Source organism: Pseudorca crassidens, chromosome 3 (assembly GCF_039906515.1).
Source record: "Pseudorca crassidens isolate mPseCra1 chromosome 3, mPseCra1.hap1, whole genome shotgun sequence".
Taxonomy (NCBI): domain Eukaryota; kingdom Metazoa; phylum Chordata; class Mammalia; order Artiodactyla; family Delphinidae; genus Pseudorca; species Pseudorca crassidens.
Genome location: NC_090298.1, coordinates 103,318,416 through 103,336,935, shown reverse-complemented (window position 1 = coordinate 103,336,935; position 18,520 = coordinate 103,318,416).

The window sequence follows — 18,520 nt, the reverse complement described above, 5'->3', positions numbered from 1 at the left end:
GTCGTCTGGATAGAAGATCAAACCAGCCATAACATTCCCTTAAGTCAAACCTAATCCAGAGCAAGACCCTAACTCTCTTCAATTCTGTGAAGGCTGAGAGAGGAGGGGAAGCTGTAGAACAAGAGTTGGAAGCTAGCAGAGGTTGATTCATGAGGTTTTAGGAAAGAAGTTGTCTCCAAAACATCAAAGTGCAAGGTGAAGCAGCAAGTGCTGATGTAGAAGCTGTGATAAGTTATCCAGAAGATCCAGCTAAGATGATGAATGAAGGTGGCTTCACTACCCAGCAGGGTTTCCATGTAGACACAATAGCCTTATCTTGGAAGAAGATGGCATCTAGGACTTTCATAGCCAGAGAGAAGTCGATGCCTGGCTTCAAAGCTTCAAAAGACAGGCTGACCCTCTTGTTAGGGGCTAACACAGTTGTTGACGTTAAGTTCAAGCCAATGCTCCTTTACCACTCCGAAAATCCTAGGGCCCTTAAGAATTAAGCTGAAACTTCTCAGCCTGTGCCCTCTCAATGGGACAACAAAGCCTGGATGACGGTACATCTGCTGGTTTACTGGGTATTTTAAGCCCATTGTTGAGACCTACTGCTCAGAAAAAGGTTACTTTCCAAATATCACTGCTCACTGATGATACACCTGGTCACCAAGGAGCTCTCATGGAGGGGTATGAGATTCAGGTTGTGTACATGCCTGCTGACACAGCAGCCATTCTGCAGGCCATGGATCAAGGAGTCATTTCGACTTTCAAGTCTTACTCTTTAAGAAGCACACTTCATAAGTCTATAGCTGCCGTAGATGGTGATTCCTCTGATGAATCTGGCAAAGTAAATTGAAAACCTTATGGAAAAGATTTACCATTCTGGATGCCGTGAAGAACATTCATGATTCATGGGAAGAGCTCCAAATATCCACCTCAGCAGGAGTTTGGAAGAAGTTGATTCCAACCCTCGTGGATGACATTGAGGGGTTAAAGAATTCAGTGGAGGAAGTCACTGCAGATGTGGTGGAAATAGCAAGAGAACTAGAATTAGAAGTGGAGCCTGAAGATGCGACTGAATTGCTCCAATGTCATGATAAAACTTTAACGGATGAGCAGTTGTTTTCTTATGGATGAGCAAAGAAAGTGGTTTCTTGAGATGAAATCTACTCCAGTGGAGATGCGATGAAGATTGTTGAAATAACAACAAAGGATTTAGAATAGGACATAAATTTAGTTGATAAAGCAGCAGCAGGGTTTGAGAGGATTGGCACCGGTTTTGAAAGAAGTTCCACCATGGATAAAATGCTATCAAAGACCGTGGCATACTGCAGAGAAATCATTCATGAAAGGAGGAGTCCATCAATGTGGCAGACTTCATTGTTGTCTTATTCGAAGAAATTGCCACACACCCCAGCCTTCAGGAACCACCACTCTGATTTGCCAGCAGCCATCAACTTCAAGGCAACACCCTCCACCAGCAAAAAAAATATCACCACTCACTGAAAGTTCAGATGATGGTTAGCACTTTTTAGCAATAAAGTATTTTTAAATTAAGGTACATACATTGTTTTTTTTTCAACACAATGCTACTGCACACTTAATAGACTATAGTATAGTGTAAACGTAACTTTTATATGCACTGGGAAACAAAATAATTCATGTGACTTGCTTTATTTTGATATTCACTTCATTGTGGTCTGGAACTGTACCCACAGTATCTCTGATTATGCCTGTAGTGGTTTGAGTGGTGTCCCTTGAAAAGTTTTGTCCTCTGATACCTGTGAATGTGGCTTTATTTGAAGAGGTATGTAAGCTAAGTATCTCAAGATGAGGTTATCCTGGATTAGTGTGGTTCCTAAAACCAATGACGGGTATCCTTATGAGAGGAAGGGAGAAGACAGACTTGCACAAAGAAGTCAGCTTGAAGACTGAGACAGAGGTTGCAGTGATGTCTCTACAGGCCAAGGAGTGCCCCAAAGGTTGCCGGTAGCCACCAGAAGCTAAGAGAGAGGAATGAAATGGATTCTCCCTCAAAGCTCCCAGAAGGAACCCACTCTGAACACCTTGAGTTTGGACTTCTGGGATCCTGAGCTGTGAGAGTATAAAACTGTCACTCAGGTTGTGGTAATGTGTCAAAGCAGTCCTGGGACAGTAATATGCTTGACTGAGAGCATTATGCTTGTGTGAGAGAGGAGAGAACAAGCTGGTGGAAAAGTGGATTGGTGATATGTTGGGTGAGGTGTGTCTTTAGTATCAACGTCTTTAAATATGTGTTACTGCTTGTTTATGCACTATTTGCTTCAAATATGTATATGAGATATCTTACCATCGAAACACAGGTACATTAAGAACAAGGATGATTAACAAAGAATAAGACAAAAGGGCAATAACAAAAAAAGAAAGGAAGAAAAAAAATTTTACCTGAAAACCCCACCTGGAACAAAGCAGAGAAGTTGAGAAGAAAACCATAGTCAAGAAAAAAAGGGAAACCAGGATAGCAGTGATCTCAATATCCGATAAACAAATACAGAGTTTTTAGCTAAATTCAGTAAAATTTGTTTGAAAGCCAGTGACCCAAATCAGTAAATGATGATAGAAATAAGTACACACACTTCAAAGTGAAATACAGTCTACTCTGGTACCACACATGCCTCTCTGAAGGACACGAGTTCATATGCAATTGTAAGTAAGAAAGCAATGCTAACATAACTGGGATGTCCTGTTAGTTCTTACGTGGGTTTTTCCCACTGCATTGTGTTCGTCAGGGCTCTCTAGAGAAACAGAACCAATAGGAAATATCTGTTTAATTTATACTTGTATTTTGTAGAAAGAGATTTATTACAAGAATTGGCTCATGTCATTATGTAGGGTGAGAAGTCCTATAGTTTGCTGTGTACAAGCTGGAGACCCAGGAAAGCCAGTGGTGTAATTCAGTCCAAGTTCAAAACCCTGTGAACGAGGACTGTGGATGTCAGAGGGCAGGAGAAGATAGATAAGTCAAGCAGAGAATGAATCCACCCTTCCTCTGATATTGTGTTGTATCCGGGACCTCAGTTGATTGTCCAGTGCCCACCCACATGGGCGAGAGCCATCTTCTCTTCTCCTCTACTGATTCAGATGCTAATCTCTTCCAGAAACACCCTCACGGACATACCCAGAAATGATGTTTTACCAGCTATCTGAGCATGCCTTAGCCCAGTCGATTTGGCACACAAAAGAATCATTCCCCACATGACTGTTTTATGTCACCAAGCAGTAGGCACTGAATGCGGCGAACCACCAAGAAACAGGGTTCTCCCAGTGATGCATATCTGCTGCATGGTCTTCCTCTTGGCTCAGTTTATTCTGAACTTCATGTAGGTGCTTTGGGCTTGGTTCTTCCTCAGTCTTTGTATATTTTTCCTTATCTCTGTTATTTAGCAACCTTGGCTCTTCTTTGTACCCTCTTTCAGACGTAGTCTACTTTTTTAAAAAAAAGATAAAATCCTATGTTTGCTAAGATATTTATTCAGTAGGAATTTGGAATATCTTTTTAACTGTGTTAGTATTTTAAGATTATTGTTGTGTTCTTGGTGCTCTGGTTATGAAGTTGCATATGTTTGAATGATCTGACCCAACCCTATTTAGCCAGAGAACCCTATTATTTTCCATGCATAATTTTTCAGAACAAGAAAGTCTTTCAGGAACATGTGTATTGCATAATAGCAGAAAACCTTCTATGTGGTACCTCACATTTAGACATTATTCTCTAAGACAGGCAAAGCAAGTGTTCTCATTTTAGTTCTGCTACCCCCTACCCACATCAATAATCACCATACTTTCTGAGTAACCAGCCGCAAAGACTACTTTTTGCCAAGCTGAGCATTCAGGAGCTAATCAACTGACCTTATGTTTCTGGACATCAGAATCATGATTGCAGTAATCATCTGAGTCCAACTCACTCAGATAAAGTCCCCTTAATATGCCTATGAAGTTGTTCCTTACACATATCTTTTAAAGGGCAGCAAAACTTAGGAGCTGGGAAGAATTAATTTCATAATGTGAAATAGACTAAACGTAGTTGACTCAACTCTTATCTTAGTCTATGGTACCTGGTTTTAGCGTTAATTTCAGTATTTCGCTTGTAAAATGGTGAAATCCTTAGCCACCTATTGTTTAGGGGAAAATAATCTTGTTTGTTGGCTGCCCCCTGATCCCTCTGGGTCCCATACTGACCCATGCCCAACAGTGATTCATGCTAGACTGTAGACTTTGTTGTACCAGGACTGGCATACTGATTGCAGAGAATTTGTCTTTTCCTTATTCACTTTAAAGTTAATTGTTAAAAGTTTTCACTAACTATATTAACAAACTCAGATTATCTCAGTTTATATTTGAAAAGCACCACGAAGATGTGGCATCACATTTGGACAGGCTTAAATTTCCGTCAGTGTCGTTAAAATATTGATAATAAAACTACGACGGATGAGGTTCATGGCAGACAAAGGTCTGTAAGTGTAATATTTCCTAATCCAAATCATCTAATAATTTAGCTAGAATTTCGAATAAGGATTGCATTCAAATTTTCATGCCAAAAAGATATACAGAGGCTCATTTGTGCATACGCAAAATATATTTGACTTGATTATAACTCTTTCGTGCTCCCGGAATAAAATATGACCATTTAAATGGCCTGCCTAACCATATAGGCCTGACAAAACAGTCCTCAGCCAGAACCAATCATTGTCCCAATACTCATGCACTGTGGACTCAGTCAAAGAAATGTGTATTCAGACTTGATGGGCTTTGTGTTTACTGGGACTTTTCTTCTCCTTCCTGCAGAGCTGACCGTAGCCCCCTTTGAAGTCTGTGGTAACCCTAAGATCAGAACAAATGCATTGGAGTGGGTTGGGAAGGAAAGGAGAAGAGCGCTCATTAAGTGCTCCCATTTTTAGATCATTTTCAGTGGATGACAGTGATTGTTGAAAGACTTCTAGCTCTCCATTCATAGATTTAAAAGTTAACATTTTAAGATACCAACTTATTGTTAGAGTAACACGAATGCTAGTGTCCTGGAAAGGAACAAAAGGTTTTCCAGCAATAAAAACAATTAATATTGTATCACTGAACTAGAAAAATAGAAGTATTCAAAATGTGTTTAATATATCCCTTTCTCCTTTTTGAGATCTTTTATTTATGCTCTGGAGCACATGGCTGTGTGTTTTTTTTCACCACATACTTACCTCAAAATAGGGTGTTACACAGTTTTTTGTATTTTATTCATGTAAACAACATTTTTGAATGGCTCTGTGTGCCAGGTTTAGTACACTAGGAAGTTGAGATGTAGCAATGTCTACACTATGGTGGAAGAGACAGAGAACAAATAGGAAAATAAATGAGAATCTGAGATTGCACTCAGGGCGATGACAAAAAGAAGAGAAGGCGATAGGATGTACACAGAGCAGGAGTGAGCGTTTACTTTACATAGAGTGTCCATGAAGGCCTCTCTGGGTGGGTACCATCTGGGCAGAGGCTGGAAGAAGCCAGCAAAGCAGAGGTCCAGGCACCAGGAACAGCGAGTGCAAAGGTCCTGAGGAAAGCACAAATTTAACCTGGTGATTATGAGTGTGTGTGCCTCCTTATCATATTACCAGCAAAGGTATTATGTCATCTGGGAAGTAGCCATTATGTGTTTATAATCAAATAAATAAGTGAAGATAAAAATAATATCACCATTACTAATAGTTAACATCTTTTGCTCATAGTATACTCCAGAATCTATTCTAAATACTTTGCCTATATTACTTAATTTAATTCTCACAACAGCTTTACAAAGTAGATGAGAAAACTGAGATTCAAGGTGGGTGAATAAGTTGCCCCGTTACACAACTGACGTATCAAACTGGCTGATCTGGAGTTTGAACCCAGGCTTTCGAAGTTAACGACCCTCGCAGTTAACCACCTGTTATGGACTGAATTCTGTTCCTCCCAAACCTCCTATGTGGAGCCTCCAATCCCCAGTATTTCAGAATCTAACTGTATTGGGAGATAGGGTCTTTAAAGAGGTGATTATGTTAAAATGAGGGAATTGGGTGGGCCTTAGTCCAATATGACTGGTATCCCTATAAAAAGAAGACATTTGGACACAGAAACACACAGAGGGAAGACCATGTGAAGACACAGGGAGCTGACAACCATCTACAAGCCAAGGAGAAAAGCCTCAGAAGAAACCAGTCCTGCCGATGCCTTGATCTCAGACTTCTTGAGAACTTCCAGAACTATGAGAAAAGAAATCTCTGGTATTTGTTATGGCAGCCCTAGCAAACTAATACACCATCCTACAAGGCTAACAGAAAAGAGATGAAGAACATTCGTTTAGCAGCAATGTTATAAAAAGAAAAAAGAATCGGCTTGAGCCCAGGTCACTTATTTATGTATTTCACTCTGCAGTAAAGAAGAATTTTAAAAAGAAGCATCAATAATGCTCTATTTCTTTATTGTCTGTAATCAAAATACGATGTTAATGATGTAGGAGGACTGATTTAGAGTTTTGTAAGTTGGGTGATTTGTGCTGCCTACACAGCTACCCTTTCTGCTATTCCTCTGAGTACTCATCTCATGAAGATGTAAAAGAGAACAAAAAACAACTCACAGTATAAGAATCATCTCACTGTACAAAGACTCTCAATGTGTTCAAATTTTCAACTTAAAGGATTATGATGATTCTGTATGTATGCTTGTGCCAGTTGTGATTTGTTGCTTCTCAGCTCCAAATTAAACCTTTTTGCCTGCTCTTTGAAAATGGATCTGGGCCCCTTAACTATGTTCCCTTTGCTGACAGGCGTGATAGCTTTATCAGTAGAGAGCACTGGAGAGACATTGCAGGAGGAGAAGTGTTTTCTTCCTTGTTCTCCAGATGTTTTCTCAGCATCTGCCAACTGCAGCACAGGTGGATTCTTCAGGTTCAGTGCCTGCAGGGCACACTGCTCCCTCAGTGCCCAGCTCCTGCAGCACGGCTGGCTTTTCCAGCACCTGATTCCTGATGTGCCCACAGATTCTCCAGTGCACAGTCCTTACAACCTCCTCCTACACCTGCCTCAGGTGGTTCTGCACTAGAGTGACTCCAGTGAGACACTTTCCTATGAACAGCTTTCCCTGGCCTCTGAGAGGGTGGATTTCTGGAAAATTCCACTAGCAACTTTTCTTCCATCCAGTGTGTGAGCCGTGGCTACGCCCTCTCCAACAAGTTATAGATCTGAGCTCTGGGGGCCTCTTCCTTGGTTTTTCTCTCTCAGCCATAGGGGTAGTAACATATTATATTATATTCTGTTACATGTTTTATATTATATCATATCATATATTACTACATGCTATTCTATCTGCCATTCCTACTGTCTTTAGAGTTCTCTTTATTTCCTACTAGCCAATAGGTCATTACTCCAATCCCCTCTTAAATTAATAGTTTTTATATTAAACTTTCCCCGTTGAGATTCTTGTATGGATTCTCTCTCCTGATTGGACCCTGACTGATACAGTACTTAAGATTTTGTTTGATGTTCCAAGTTAGATTATCATAAGAGCAAGAATCAAATTTTAACCTCACTTTTTACTTCAAGGGCAATAAAAAGTCGCCCTCCCTCTCATACTGGTAATCCTGGAGAATATTAACACAGGACCACGGGTTCCTTGCCTGGTTTGTTTTCTGGACTCTGCAGCACACGGTTGTGGTCCATGGTGGACCACAGCTCACAGTGTTTATGAAGTTGATGTTCCAAAACACTGAGATGAAACCCCAGTCCTGGTGGTTCACCCCATTTCTCCCACTTCCCACCTAGCCCGACTTCAAACCTCCCCCATCCCTGCCTCCGCCCCTAGGCAGGACAGCCTTTTATTTCATCATTAAAACTTGAAAAGATTGTTATCTCCTGAACTACATTCTTTTCTGTGATTACCTTGACTACACCAGGAAGGATTTTTTTTCTCTTCAGTCCTAATTTATGGCCCCGACTCTTTGTTTATCATGAGTCCTTGCTTCATATTCTAGGACTATAAGATTATATATATATACATACATACACACAGGCATACCTCAGAGATATTGTAGGTTTGGTTCCAGACGACAATAATAAAGCGAATATCACAATGAAGGAAGTCACACAAATTTTTTGCTTTCCCAATGTATATGAAGATTATGTTTACAAATACACTGTAGTCTATTAAGTGTGCAATAGCAATATGTCTAAAAAAAACAATGTACATAGAATTACCGATATGTGACACAGAGACACAAAGTGAGCAAATGCTACTAGAAAAAATGGCACCAGTAGACTTTCTCCACGCAGGGTTGCCACAAACTGTCAATTTGTTTAAAAAAAAAAAAAAAGCAATATTACAACAAGGCATGCATGTATACGAATCTTTCAGTTACTCTCTTTTCCTGCTGATTTTATATGGGTCATCCTTCTCTAGTACTATTTTTTACATCTGTCTGCATTTTTAAATGCTCTTAAGCTAGAGCCGCTAACTTCCTTTCTTTCTTACTGCAGATGTTCACAATTGCAGATTGCTTTAAACGTAAATCCATTATCTGAATCTGAATCAGTGTGTTGGTAGTTGACTGTGATACCAGCACAAGGTCGATCTGAAAGTGCTGTGTCTCATTGCCAAAAGCCACTGGTTTCTACTACGTTTATATGACAATTTTGATGTGGAAAAGCTCAGAGCAGAAAAGGTGCATTTAAGCTTAAGCTCTGTCCGTCTGTACCTCACTTGATCAAGCTCCTGTATATTGTCAGGAATTGGGTGTGTTTAATACTGAATACATCGATCGCTTCCATCTTTCAGTAAAAATTTATTCCACTGGGTCCAGGAAAAAAACGATATAAATTTTCATTAAAGAAAACGCTATATTATGACAGCACTAAATGAATCAACTACAGTCACTTTCAAGAGGCTTGATTTATTTCCTGCACTTGGGAGGCACTATGTTGTAAAAATATTTTCACTAACAAGTATGAAATATTGCAATATATATTTTTATACATACTGCATGTGGCTATATGTTTCATTTTTGTGCGTATTTGCACAAACGTGCATATCTCTAGTAGGCCCTCCAGGTAATTTCTTGGTCACATTTACTTCTTAATAAAAAAAGGAAAACAAATTGGCCAAGCAGCCCAGACGCACATCACATTCATCATAGCTGAAGATAATATTTTCTTGAAGTGAGTCATATTCTCACCTTCCTGCAGGAGTTTTCTCCACCCAGTGACAGAGTGACATCGTGAAATATCACTGAAGTGAAGGCTGTTTCGTTTAGCCTTGAGCAAACACAGAAGCTGAACTGTGGATACGCAGAGTTCCTTTCCCTTCTAGAAGCCGTGGGTTTTATGCATGTGTAACTGGAGCTAAGCTGAATCCAGAGAGCTGCTTCATGATAAGAGCTTGGTTTGAAAACATGTGCAACGGAATGACTTGAATAACAAAATCCCTGGGCAGAGTGTTTCAGAGCCAACTGCATTTGCACTCTGCAAGGAGATCAATGCTTCCTTCCCCTCATTGATTTTCCTCCATTGCAGAGTCAGGGTTATGCACATTGTGAAGCTGTGTTCCCAGATTCATCCAATCTGATTTCCTAGTCAGCCCTAAAAAGGCATAGTGCTCAACTGTAAACTGGAGGCTATAAAAGTATAACTGGACCATATCTGTGGCTCCCTTCTGCATGAGAAACAGAAGCACGCTGATGTATTCCTAGTGTGAGGCAAGGGCTGCCCAGAACAGGAGGAATTCTGTTTGTGTGCAGCTTCTAAATAAATGGCAGAGATGCCAAATATAAATCTGAGATCCTTGCATACCTTTGTGTAACTAACTCCCAAGATATCTCCAGATGTGCCAGAGCCTTCTTTCTGGAAGACTTGAAACGCAAAGTAAGCACGTAAAGAAATTTTTCTCTTCCTAAATTCACGGATTGACTATAGTCCTTCCGATTTTGAAATTGCCTTAACATTTATAATTGGAGAAGGTGGATGGTTAGAAGGCTGTAAATATCAAGGGTCTATGAAAAAACTGAGGGTCCTTTTCACTGTAAACAGTCTAGTGGTTGGTGGGTTTATTCTGCAGTTAACACAATTCTTATCCTCCTTAACTTCATGGAACTTAATGTGATTCAGTTTAGCCCTGACAACCAACTGTAAAATGAAAATACCCAAAAAAGGTGACCTCAGCTCTTCCCAAATTTTAGCATACTGTTAGTAAGGGGGAGAGGGGGAAAGCTGACACCCATATTAAATTTTCCTTTTCTCACTCCACTTTGAGGATAGGCAAGGTGTCACATTACAACTAGAACTTCAAGTTTGCTTTTGAAAAAAATGATGTAAAAAAAGCCATTTCCTCCCAAGCCTAGATGAATGATTACACAGCTGCTTGCCTTTCAAACAGAATTTGCTCAGGATCTGGGCTTGCCTAGGTGCTCACTTCATTATTAGACGGTGCTGAGACAGCTGACTGTCCGTGTGTTCTGGGGAGCAGGGCGCCGCTCACATACCCACTGCAAAGGCTGCTTCCTCTAGGGAAACCATGTCTGGGGGCGAAGGAAGGAGGGCTGGACACCAAAGAGCTTTGGGTAGACCTACATCCAGGATCAACAGTTTCCACTTCCCAGACTTAACGTGTAAATTGACCTGGCAGATCTACCCTCCTAGCTAGGAAATACGAGCATGTTTCCAAGTTACCTAATCAGTGGACATTTTCCTAGTAAAAGATTAACCAGTTTATCAGTTTTTCAGTGACTGAAAGTGAAAAGTGAGTTCTCTGTTCCAAACCCCCAGACTTAACCCACAGATCATCCTTCCTCCTCTGATTCATCACAAAGACTTCTTAAAAATTAAATAAGTGTTGCCGTCAAATATAAACGTAAAGGAGACCGATTCAGGCTTGCCCGCTAAAAACTGACACCTCTTGGTTTGCTTATGTATTTCTAAACCGCCATGTGCAAAATACACATTTTACTTGCTGGCATTGGCTGTAAAGCGTATTTTTCCATTTATTATTAACAAGTGTTAGTGATTTTCAATTAACTGTGATGTGGCATTAATTACATTAATATTTAAATGATACTATTCTAAGTATTATTTTTTGATTAAAGTAACTGATATGTCCCACATAGTAATTTTGAGATAGTTGAAACATATCGGAATTGTTTTCGTTGAGTGCAAAGGAGCACATTTCCCGTGTTCCTACCCAGAGAGCTTTTCTGTTGGAGTGTTCACTTTAATGAAGGCTTCTCAGAAAGTTGTGTTTTTATAACTGGTTTTTATCACTGATTCAGTGATAGTAGTCTAAATAAACATCGTGAAGTAATTTGATAATGAATAAGTAGGAGGAGATACCATTGTTTAACCTCCAAACTATGCTAATAAGTAGAGTGATAGACTTGCTGGGCTGAATAATGGAACTGTTATTCTAGCCCAGTGGGACTGTCTCCAGGGCCTCCTGGGAGGATTTGCCCAACGAGCTGTATGTTGTTCCTGAGTGCACTTCGAGTAGCCCCCAGGATCTAGTTACAGCACATTTATCAAAGGAAATGACAATTCGGAAGAAAACTGCATTCCCTACTCTTTCAAATAAGAAGCATCCCTCTATGTTACTTTCCCTTGACTTGTTTTACCTAGGTAAAACAGAAGACTAATCTGGAAAAATAATTGTTAATACAAAGAACTACAGCCTGGAGAGAATTTCATTCCTTTGAAATCTACATTTTAAAGAGACCATTTTAATACTGTCAGGAAAAAAAGTCTGTTTTCTTAATAAAACCTGAACAGGCTAATATATTATTATACACAGCATAAAGTTAAGGGTGTTTGGACAGTGGAAATGGAAAGCATTTGTAGTTTTTCAACCCTGAATACTTAGGACATTTCATTTCTTTTTTACAGCAACCATATTCAGTCAATAAAAGATCAAATGCTTTTGGTTACTGGACTGAAAAAAATCAAATCCTCCGAACTTTTAGCGCTTGATGTTCCCTGAGTACTTGCTCTCATCTATAACTCATCAAATGAGCTGATTCACCACTGAGTCTCTAAACTGAAACAAAAGCAAAGACCCCTTATTTTTAAAATAGATGGCACCAAACCGAAGCACACTTAAATCTGGGTTGTTTGCACATTTTTCTTGCGCATAGTAGGTATTCTGCAGAATAAGTACATGCCCATTCATCTGGCAATTTTTCCGTAACAACCTAAATAGGACTTTTCTGGGTAGGAGTGGTAAAACCATGGTTATTGATTGATAACTGTTTGAGATTGAAGGGAGATCATGCAAAAGGTAAAGGAAGCTAGATAAACTGAGTATTTTGTAATGGCATGACTTGCATTTACTTTACAGTTTTGTTTTGTTTAGTTTTGTTTTTTGCGGTATGAGGGCCTCTCACTGTTGTGGCCTCTCCCATTGTGGAGCACAGGCTCCAGACGTGCAGGCTCAGCGGCCATGGCTTATGGGCCTAGCCGCTCCACAGCATGTGGGATCTTCCCTGAACAGGGCACGAACCCGTGTTCCCTGCATTGGCAGGCGGACTCTCAACCACTGCGCCACCAGGGAAGCCCCAAGACAGTATTTTAATAACAGCTCTGCAGTACTCTCTAAACAACAGCAAAACAATCTTGAAAAAGAATAAAGTTGAAAGACTCACACTTCTTGATGTCAAACTTATCTACAAACCTGCAGTTATCAAGACAGTATGGAAATGGCATAAGGATAGGCATGTAGACCAATGGAACAGACTTGAGATATAGAAATAAACCCTCATAATTAGTCAACTGATTTTCAACAAGGTACCAAGACAATTCACTAGGGAAGAATGGTCTTTTCAAAACATGGTGCCAGGACAACTGGGTATCCACATGCAAAAGAATGAACTTGGACCCCTACCTCATAGTTCACACCACGTACAGAAATTAACCCCAAATAGATGAAAGACCTAATATAAAGGCTAAACTATGAAACTCTTGGTTGAAAGCATAGATGTAAACCTTCATGACCTTGGATTAGTTGATGATTTTCTTAGATATGACAAGGCACAAGTAACAAAAGAAAAAAATAGATAATCTGGACATCATCAAAATTAAAAATTTTGTGTTTCAAATGACAACATTAAGAAAGTGTAAAGGCAGTTCGCCAAATGGAAGAAGATATTTGCAAATCATATTTCTGATAAGGGGCTTATATCTAGAATATATAAGGAACTCTTACAGCTCAATAATAAGACAAATAATCCAATTAAAAGGAGCAAGGTATCTGAACAGACATTTCTCTGAAAAAGATATTCAAGTGGTCAATAAGCTCATGAAAAAAATACTTGACATGATTATCCATCAGAGAAATGCAAATCAAAACCACAATGATATACCATTTCACACCCATTAGGATGGCGAGAATTTTTTTAAATATGTTGGCAAAGGATGAAAAGAAACCAGAACTCTCATACAGTGCTGTTGGGAATGTAAAATGTTGCCACTGCTTTGGAAAACAGTCTAGCAGTTTCCGAAATGGTGAAGTATAAAGTTGCCCTATGATCTAACAATTCTACTCCTAGGTATATGCCTATAAGAATTTTAAAAAATGTCCACACAAAAACTGGTACATGAATGTTCATAGCAGCACTATTCATAATAGCAAAAAAAACAAAGTGGAAACAACCCAAATGTTCATCAGCTGATGAATAAGCAAAGTGTGGTTTATCCTTACAGTGGAATATTGTTCGGCACACACACAAAAAAATGAAGTACTGATACATGCTGTAACATAGATGAAATTTAAAAACACTGTGTTAGGGACTTCGCAGGTGGTGCAGTGGTTAAAAATCTGCCTGCCAATGCAGGGGACACGGGTTCGAGCCCTGGTCCTGGAAGATCCCACATGCCGTGGAGCAAATAAGCCCATGCACTACAACTACTGAGCCCACGTGCCATAACTACTGAAGACCCATGCACCTAGAGCCCCTGCTCTGCAACAAAGAGAAGCCACTGCAATGAGCAGCCCGCGCACCACAACGAAGAGTAGCTCCCGCTCGCTGCAACTACAGAAAGCCCGTGTGCAGCAACGAAGACCCAATGCAGCCAAAAATAAATAAATAATTTGTTTTTTTTTAAAAAAACACTGTGTTAAGTCAAAGAAGCTAGTCACAAAGAACCATGTATGATTCCATTTACAAGAAATGTCCAGAATAGGCAAATCTATATAGCCAGTTGAGTGGTTGCCTTGGGCTGGAGCAAACAGGAAGAATGGGGGTGATGGCTAGGATAAATGGGATTTCTTTTAGGGGCAAAGACAGTGTTCTAAATTTGTAATGATGGGTGCACAGCTCTGTGAATATACTAAAAGCCATTGAATTGTGCACTTTAAGTGGGTGACGTGACATATCTCAATAAAGCTGTTTTTTAAAATGGTAAACTATACAAACAAAATCTCTGCCTTCTTGGTACGTACTTTCCAGTAGGGGTAATTCTATGTCAGGTGATGATAAGTGCTATAAAGAAAAGAATGAAAAAAAAAAAAAAGAATGAAGTTACAGAGTGATAGGGCAAGGTCATGGTGAGATACCATTTTGTAAAGGGCGGCCACTGAAGGCCTTCCTAATGAGCTGAATTGAAGGATTCTGTATGGTACGTAGAACACTATAAGGACTTCGTGTTTTATTTTAGATGAGATGTGAAATCATTAGAGGGGTCACAACAAAAATCTGACAGGACATGATTTCTGTTTAAAAGGGTCATGCCGGGCTTCCCTGGTGGCACAGTGGTTGAGAGTCCGCCTGCCGATGCAGGGGACACGGGTTCGTGCCCAGGTCTGGGGGGATCCCACATGCCGCGGAGCGGCTGGACCCGGGAGCCATGGCTGCTGAGCCTGCGCGTCCGGAGCCTGTGCTCCGCAACGGGAAAGGCCACAGCAGTGAGAGGCCCGCGTACCGCAAAAAAAAAAAAAAAAAAAAAAAAAAAGATGTTTGTAATTCATGTTTTACAAATTACAAAAGTAATGCATTTTTTTAATTCAAGCAATATGAAAACTATAAAACAAAATATTGAAGTCTCCCTCTCCCCCCAACAGGGTTAACCACCTTCAGTGTTTTGCTCTTGTTGAACTTTTTATGACCATATATTCAATTGTTACTTGAGATATAAAGGGATATTTTACATTGTAAATAAAAATGTTTGGAACGTTGTAGTTTCACAAACGTAAGAAAAACAGGAGTGTATTTACAAATATTCAATTGTCACACAACTTGTTGGAAAATAACTTTAATAGAATCAGGTTATGTAAAAATATAAAATATATAAGAAGATATTCCAGTGTTCAAGATCACATCATAAATTTAAATACAAATAATAGAGGTAAAGTTAATTTTTTTAAATTCAGATAACTTTAAACTTCATGATAAATTCAGTTCTTCATGCCATTTTCTGGTGAGTTATTGGTCTCTTTTTTTTAGCACACTATTTTTAGGACCACTCCTAGGTTCATAGCAAAACTGAGTGGAAAGTACAGAGGATTCCCATATACTGCCTGTCCACCCACATACACAACCTCTCCCATCATTGACGGCGCATACCAAAGTGGTACATTTGTTACAATTGTTTAACCTACGTTGACACATTATTAGCACCCAAAGTCCATAGTTCACATTACTTTTCTTCCTCGGTTTTTTATATTTGTGGGTTTTAACCAGTGTATTGACACATATCCACAATTACAGTATCGTAAAGAATAGTTTCACTGCCTTAAAAATCCTCTGTGCTCTGCTTATTCATCTATCCCTCTCCCCTAATCCCTAGAAACCGGTGATCTTTTTACTGTCTCCATAATTTTGCCTTTTCCAGAATGTCATATTGTTAGACTCATACAGTGTGTAGCCTTCTCAGATTGGCTTCTTTCACTAAGTAATATGCGTTTAAGTTTCTTCCATGTCTTTTCATGGCTTGATAGCTTATTTCTTTTGAACGGTGAGTAATATTCTAATGTCTGAATGTACCACAGTCTATTTATCCATTCACCTACTGGAGGATGTCTTTGTTGCTTCCAAGCTTTGGTAGTTTTGAATAAAGCTGCCCTAAACATCTGTGTGCAGGTTTCTGTGTAGACATAATTTTTTAATCCATTTGGGGAAATACCAAGGAGTGCTATAGGGGAGGAAAGTTTTTCTCAACTCTCTTTGGGTCCTGGCACAGGAACCTTCAGAAGGAAATGAAGACCCCAAAGAAATGGTTAAACTTGAGTGTTTGTATGCTAGTTTTGAGAAAGAATGGAAAGTTGTACGTAGAAAGAGTACGAGGCAAGTGTAGTAAACTGGGGAAATTTATATGGCCTGTTCCTTCAGATTCTTCTGTGTCCTTCCATCTTCAGTGACAAGGATGCTCCTTTTTTCCAAGTATAGGGAGGGCACCTCTCATAGAAGGGTTTTATGACCTGCCTCAGGGGAAGATCAGAAAGTCCTTCCTACACTTGCCATTTCTCAAATTCCTTCAGCTTGAAATATTCAGTATGCCAAAGTGCTGTATTTTGAGGTAGCATGTACTGAATCCCATCAGAATTATTACTGGACTGTGTGGCAAGAGTGTGTTTAGTTTTGTAAGAAACTGCCAAACTCTGTTATGGACTGAATGTATCCTCCAAAAATTCATACATTGAAACCCTATCCGTACCCCCTTCCCTAATGTGATGGCATTGGGAGGGCCTTTGGGAGGTATTTAGGATTAGATATCATGTAGATGGAACTCTCAGGAATGGAATTAGTGCTCTTATAAGAACCGTATAAGAGACAGCTTGCTTCCCCTCTCTGCTCTTTGCCATGTGAGGATATAATGAGAATTGGCACTTTGCAGCACAGAAGAGGGTTCTCACCAGAACCTAATCATGCTGGCACCCTGATATTGGACTTCCAGCCTCCAGAACTCTGAGGAATAAATTTCTGTTGTTTATAAACCATCCACTCTATGGAACTTTGTTATAGCAGCCCAAATTGACTAAGACACCATCTTTCAAAGTAGCTGTACCATTTTGCTTTCCCACCAGCAAAGAATGAGAGTTCCTGTTGCTCCCCATTCTCATCAACGTTTGCTGTTGTCAGTGTTTTGTATTTTGGCCATTCTAATAGGTATGTAGTGGATCCCATTGTTGTTTTAATTTGCAATTTCCTGATGACGTATGTTGAACGTCTTTTCATATGTTTATTTGCCATCTGTTTGTCTTGTTTGGTGAGGTGTTTGTTCAGGTCTTTTGCCCATTTTCTAATTGGGTTGTTCATTTTCTTATTTTTGAGTTTTAAGTGTTTTTTGAATTTGGGGGATAACAGTCATTTATTAGATATATCTTCTGCAAATATTTTCTCCCAGTTTCTGGCTTGTCTTCTCATTCTCTTAAGCCTCTTTATTTTTTAAGTTTAAGGAATTTGGTTTACTGAAGTGACAAACCAATTGGAAAATTTTAAATTTCTACCATAAGATCCCATTTTCTCCCTTACATATTAATTAGAGTTTGCTACTCCCATTCTCCACCCATTCTCTGAACCTCATTCCTTAAATTGCCTAGAGTCATCTTATACTCACTTCTCTAAAAGTCTGGGTGACCAGATTTCCCACATAAGAACAGACCTCATATATGTTGCCCTTTGAGCCTTGGATATCTGATGTAAACACAGAGGAAACCTCTTTACCGTTATCCATCTATATTCTCTGTTTCATTTTCTTGAACCAGCTTCCCATTTGCTTCAATCGTTCTCCTCTTCCCCACAGAGCCATAAAATAAAAATGTACCTTAGTTTCACAACCGAAGGGGACAAAGAATTGAACGTGATTGTTTTCACATAGAATACAGTGCTAGAGCCAGCAGCAAAGCAAATTCATTTCTCATTTGCGTAACCATTTTCCGGCATTAGCATCTTACTTATTAATAAATGATGTAAGGAAATGGTTGGAAGAAGGGCCTGCATAAGGACATTTATTTAGATTTTCAAGTAGTTTGAAAAATTGAAGCCTAAGTTTAAAGCTCAGGATCAAAGCTCTGTGTTTTTGAAAACGCCTGTCTGTGGATCAAACATATAGAGTTACAAGAACTGCTCATTTAGGGTGACGGTGGAAATCATAGAACAGTGGAAACCACTATTGTCCAGGAAACAATGTTGCCTTTGAAAATCTCATCTCCCAGAGACCTGTCTCTCTGAAATAGATGGAAAAAGCCTCCCTGGACATTGTCGTGAAGTTTAAATGTCTCCTATGCTTAGCACAGGGGAGAAGACGTCATTGCAGTGAAAATGACTAAACCAGCCAAACCAGGTTGGTTTTCAGGTTTAAGAGTAATCTTCTCATTTGACAGATATTTACATATCCCTGTTCTGTGTAACTCAGTTCATACAGCAAGAAGGACATATTCAGATGAACACATAAAAGACACCAAGAGCTAAATGACATGAGAGGAACAAAAGTAATTTTGTGACTTAGATGGAACGAGTACTCTCCATTCAATAGACATGATCAGACAGGCTTTAAGGTGGAGATGTGACATGAAC